Source organism: Theropithecus gelada, unplaced genomic scaffold, assembly GCF_003255815.1.
Source record: "Theropithecus gelada isolate Dixy unplaced genomic scaffold, Tgel_1.0 HiC_scaffold_70, whole genome shotgun sequence".
Lineage (NCBI taxonomy): Eukaryota > Metazoa > Chordata > Mammalia > Primates > Cercopithecidae > Theropithecus > Theropithecus gelada.
In genome coordinates this window covers 10,100-16,217 of record NW_020263688.1, presented here as the reverse complement: position 1 = coordinate 16,217, position 6,118 = coordinate 10,100, and the positions used below count along the sequence as shown (strand labels likewise).

The following is a 6,118-nucleotide window of genomic DNA, read 5'->3' as shown; positions in this document are numbered from 1 at the left end:
GTAGCTGTGTTATACCCCAACAGCAACCAAGCTTAGAATCAAACCAAAAACTCAACCCCTTTTATGATAGCTGCAAAAATAAAATAAAATAAAATACTTAGGAATAGACCTAACCATGGAGGTGAAAGACCTCTACGAGGAAAACAACATTGGTATTTTTAATGGGTTAAAATGACAGGCAGCAGGTACAGTGGAAGAAATCAGTGGGTGGGCCTCGGCGTCCAACAGGTACTGGACCTTTGATGGTAAGGCTTTTTTTTTTTTTTTTTTTTTTTTTTTTTTTTTTTGACTTACTAAGTTACTAGATACTATTATTTTCTAGTTTTTGTCACTAAACCTTAAAACTACTAAGTAACCGCTTCCATTTATTGTTGAAGAGCGTAAAATTTCATACTCTAATTTATGCTGACTGATCTTAGATTATTTGTTTCTACTTTGTGACTACCTTAAATAATACCTATAAATAATAAACTGTTAGTAATTTTTTTGCTGTAATTGAATGTAGTAAGATTTATCTTCCAAATGAAAACCGAATTGTCAAACACTTGTCAAAGTTTTGGATTTACTCAAAATTCTATGCTCAGCAGCTGGAGGTAGGAAGAGAAGGGCCCTCCCGTACTCTTATGGAGAGGCGTACTTTCTCATGAGGGGAATACTCTGCAAGAATTCGTATCTTGTTAGCAGTGGTGACTTCAACTAACTAGTGTACAAAAAAACATGTATTGGTGTGGCTGCCAACAAAGAGATCCAAGAGGGTAGATGGAGTCGAGCTTGCTGAAACAAGGAAAGAGAAAAGCAGTATTCTAGGCAGAGAGCAGGGCTAGAGCAGGAAAATGGCTAGGTGCAGGTCAGATGATTTATAGAATGAAATTAATCAAGTTTTGAAATGAATGAAAAGTATTCTCTGAGAGTCTCATTTGAGTCATGTCATGGCAGTCTTATTTAAACATGAAGTGAAAGTTAGCTTTTTAAGTTGTCATGTGTTTTCAGGGTGTGAGAGAATATTTAAGTGATATTCTTTTTATCCTCCACATAAAAAAATAGGACTAGAGAAACCTATGACTTCCTCGCTTGTTGGTGGCCTAGCAGCCCTGGCACACAGAGCCTCTGAATCTGAAACACTTGTTTTGTCCCAATATCACCTGAAATAATACATTTAGGATGAGTAATTTAGTAAATGCATTAGTCTTGTAGTCACTGCAATAAAATGCTCTTGTACCAGTATTATTTAATGCATTACATTTTATCATAGTAAATAAATCATAGAAATAGAAATTCTCGGCTGCTTTATATTGCTGTAGAAAAAAACAATGAAATCTTATTTTAAACTTTTCTCATGATTTTTAAAGGTAATTCATAAAATCCTTGTTAGGTTTGATGACAGGTACCATATTAAGGGCAGCATTTTATGACCCGTATCTTAAACATCGTCTCTGGAAGTTAAGAGCCTCCAATGGGTTCTCTGTAGAGTGCACATGATGCCGCACTCAGGCAGTTCATGGAGTGTAAGAAATACCTTAGTGCTTTGTCATTTGACATTTTAACCAAGAAAAAATACACTTTGATAAGTTTAACTTACACTTCCCTTCCCCTTCAGGTATCTACTGTGCGTTTCAGTCAACAATACAGCTCATGTTCGACAATACTCCTTGATAACAGCACAGCCAGCCAGCCTTATCTTACAATGACAATAATATCGTGAGTACAACTATACTGCCAAGGGACAGAATCGTTTATTCTAAACTTATTTCAGCCATTTGGTTGTCCTCTTCCACAATCAGTTTAAGAAATTAGAATCAACTATATATTGATATCCAGTTTCTAAATATTAAGTATCAATTTCTTTTTTAATCTTAGAGGTTGTGGTGGAAGGAAAAAATCAGTTAGCAGAGAAGCAATCCCAGAAACAGTGTATCTTTTTGATGCCTTTATGCCTTTAGACAATGTTGAGCACAGTGAGAAGGACAGGTTCCCTTTATTGAATGTTTTTTGTGAAAACTTAGTGTTTCAATGCATTATAGGCCTAAATCAGTGTGCACTACTTTGGACATTAGCCTGGGAAGAAGGAACAGCTTTTCCTCTTCTGGCACCACAGTGTATCTGCATTTGAATTTCTTCCATTGTCCATGAGCACCTTGTGGGCCACAAAGATGTGCTTTGAGATCACCCTGAGATGAAGTTTATTTTAAAAGGAACAACCAACACCAGCACCAGCTCCACAGGGGCTGTCCAGTGTACATTATTATCATCTCCTTGGGATAGGAGTGTTGATTTTTAGAACACAGTTTGGAAAGTGCTAATTTATTAGAACACAGTTTGGAAAGTGCTCATTTAGATTGTTAATGTCTTTAATTTTACTATTCATTCTGTAAACATAACTAGCTTATAAACAATTTTGTTTCAAATGCACTGGCCTTTTTAGCGAATTCAATTGGCAGTAACTTTTACTGCAATTAAAAACGGCAAGTTTACACTCATAATAATGTCACTTTTCTCCCTCCATTTCAACAATAGTTGTGATGAAATTGTGTTTCCGCAAAAACTGGACTCAAACTCTGTATCAAGTCCTGAGCTTTGGGACCTAATGAGTAATCACTAAATGTCTGTAGTCAGCCGAGTCTCTTAAATCTTCGAGCACACATACACCAAAACTACTTCGACTAGAGTCCCTGGCTTCTTTTGAGTTCAAAAGATTTTGATGTGTTAGCATACAATTCAAAAGTAGCTTTGAAGATTAATCTTGCTCAAAAAAATTTCATACTTTTTTCTCATTATTCTACTTTGTAGACGTCTACTTTTGAAAGTAAAGTAACTTTTAATTTGCCATCAGCAAGTCTGACAAATAATCATTTGGTATATTCACTATTGGTGAAATAAAGGTTTATTGAGCAAATTAATAGGGCAAATTGGCTTCAAGAAAAGATTTTGAAAAATGTTTATCACAAGTCAGTAGTGCAGTGTTGTCAGTGGGATAGGTGGAACTCACTGAGATCACTTATGCAAGGTTTTTTTTTCTTTTTTCCAAAATACATGTCTGCAAACACACGTATCTTCCCATCTTCACTTTCCCTCTATCTCTAGGCACTGAGAAGGCTTTTAGGAAAATAGGGATGGATGTGAGGCATCTCTATGTGAAGAAAGGCATCCCAGAAGATTCTGATTTTCACCCCAGCTCAATCATTCCAAACTTTGCTGCACATTGAAATCACCTGGGAAACTTTTACCAACAACCTTGATGCCCAAACTCATACCCAACACTAATTACATTAAAATGTCTCATGTTGAAGATGAAGCCGTTATTAGAGCTTCTCAGGTGATTTTAACGTGCAGCAAAGTTTGAGAGCCACGGCTTCATTTGAGTTTAGGACGAAAAACTGCTCCCATTTGGTGGGATTTTGGGCAAGTCAGTTTTAAGGTTTGTTTCCCTGATCTGTAAAATGAGTGTTGAATTAAAGGTCATGTAAGGTCATTGGTCCTTTCCAGCATGTAACTTTAAATTCCGTGATTGTGAAATTATTTCAGGGATGAAAACTACTTGAAGCACTATAGACATACCCATCTTACATGCTAATGTTTCAGGCATTTTAACAAGTGCTAATATTGTGTAGACCTATTAACTAAAATTGAGATTTTCCTTCCCTCAGTTGTTTTGAGCCTCATTCTACAAAATTAGCTGGGTGCAGTTGCGCATTGCTGTAATCCCAAATCCTCGGGAGGCTGAGGCAGGAGAATTGCTTGAACCCGGGAGGAAGAGGTTGTGGTGAGCCGAGATCATCACCATTGCACTCCAGCCTGGGCAACAAGAGCAAGACTCTATCTCAAAAAAAAAAAAAAAAAAATTACCTAGGCATAGTGGTACAAACCTGTAATCCCAGCTCCTTGGGAGGCTGAGGCATGAGAATCACTTGAACCTGGGAGGTGGAGGTTGTGGTGAGCCAAGATCGCACCACTGCACTCCAGTCTGAGACTCTAAGTCAAAAAATAAATAAATACATAAAATAAATCGCATGGGACGAAAGGCTTTGCGGGTAGAAGAGCATATAACAGGGAAATCTGTTATTATTTATATATTATAATCGTCAACAGAAACGCGTCTCCTAACAGCATATTGCCTCGCATTTTGGTTCTCATATTTTTGCAAAAAACCAAGAAATGAAACAAAGTGCCCTTATGGTGCTGTTCTGAACTAGAAGATTTGAATTTCAGGGCCGCTAGGAGAGTTTCCTCTGCCCGCATTTTAAAAAGTGTCTTCAGGCCTAACAAATGGTAACATCTATTGTTGTGAATTGTTTTTCCTTCCACAGAGTGACCTTGGAGATACATCATGATATCACGCAAAGGTGAGCTTTTTAGAAACCTGTCTTGTTATTCTAGCTAATTACTTTGCAAGATATCAAGCTCAGTGTTAGGTCACAGCTCTAGACATCATAAGCTGTATTGTGCCTGCTAAAATATCAAAGCAAATTATTTGTGTTTTCTTTGTTCCTTAAGACTCTTTTAATTTTTAAATGATTGAGAATCTCAAAGAGTATGTGTTTATATTGATTATATTGATATTTACTGTGGTAGAAATATAACATTGAGTTTTTTTTCAAAATCTATTTTTAGATTAGATTTCACAGACTTACCACTGTTGATATTATGAGCTAGATAACGCTTTGTTGTGAGGACTGTCCTGTGTATTGCAGAGAGTTTAGCAGCATTCATGGCCGCTAACAACTAGATGTCAGTAGTAACCCATGGCCCAGGTTGTGACAACAGAAAATATTCCTAGAGAACAATATTGTTAACAGAAATTTTTCATCGAAAGAGTAACTTTTCTACAACAAAAAGTGGAGTAAAAAGTGTGTCATGTATTTATATTATTTAAAGTCTCATGTTGACCTTCATAGGAGACAACTGGATTCTCTAGATCTTTCTTTGCAATTTGCTCTAAAGAAGCAATAAGAGACCGGGCGGGGTGGCTCAGGCCTGTAATCCCAGCACTTTGGGGGGCCCACGCGGGCGGATCGCAAGGTCAGGAAATCGAGACCACCCCGGCTAACACTGTGAAACCTGTCTCTACTAAAAATACAAAAACTTAGCTGGGCATGGTGGCACACGCCTGTAGTCCCAGCTACTCTGGAGGCTGAGGCAGGAGAACCGCTTGAATCAGGGAGATGGAGGGTGCAGTGAGCCGAGATCACACCACTGCATTCCAGCTTGGGTAACAGAGCAAGACTCCATCTCCAAAAAAATAAATAATTAAATAAACAAATAAAAAGTAATAAGACTGCTGGGTGCAGTGGTTCACACCTGTAATCCCAGCACTTTGGGAGGCTGAGGTGGGCAGATCACTTGAAGTCAGGAGTTTGAGACCAGTCCGATCAACATGGTGAAACCCGCCTCCACTGAAAGTACAAAAAATAGCTGGGCGCGGTGGTGCATGCCTGTAGTCTCAGCTACTTGGGTGGCTGAGGTAGGAGAGTCGCATGAACTCAGGAGGCGGAGGTTGCAGTGAGCTGAGATCTCACCATTGCAGCCCAGCCCAGGCGACAGAGGGAGACTCCGTCTCAAAAAAAGAAAATAAGAAGCAATAAAGGGACTTAACCTCATGCAAATATGTAGTTGGTAAAAGGGGTATTTTTTAAGTTTTCAGACAGTTGTGGGTATTCTTTAATACTAAATCAAAACTTCACAAGTGCTAGTTTCTTAAATTAGTCATGGTGGCATTTTCCATATTAATAAATTTATTCCATCAGTACTCATTGATCTTTCTTGCACAGTAAATGGATCTTTTGCCCCATACTTGCATTTATAATATTATGCATTAATTACTTGGAATATATTGGTTTATGTTTTATTGTGTCAAAAATCACTTTTAATTTAACCACCAATCTTTAAAACACTTTTAAGAATTGAAAAGCTGTCAAGCCTACAGTAGAAGGAACAAGTTTTTCTTTTCTTTCCTTTTTCTTTTTTTTTTTAAATTATACTTTAAGTTCTAGGGTACATGTGCACAGTGTGCGGGTTTGTTACATATGTATACATGTGCCATGTTGGTGTGCTGCACCCATTAACTCATCATTTACATTAGGTATATCTCCTAATGCTATCCCTCCCCCCTCCCCCAACCCCA

At 37.8% G+C, this 6,118-nt stretch overlaps 1 pseudogene across 1 annotated transcript in view; it reads left to right on the top strand.

Annotated features, from left to right (window-relative positions):
- The first annotated feature begins 1,603 nt into the window (after positions 1-1,603).
- Positions 1,604-6,118, top strand: part of LOC112617968 — a 14,182-nt pseudogene continuing 9,667 nt past the window's right edge. The window contains exons 1-2 of the transcript XR_003117996.1: positions 1,604-1,698; positions 4,305-4,340. The product of XR_003117996.1 is annotated as an arf-GAP with GTPase, ANK repeat and PH domain-containing protein 11-like (transcript). The remainder of the gene's footprint in view (positions 1,699-4,304; positions 4,341-6,118) is intronic.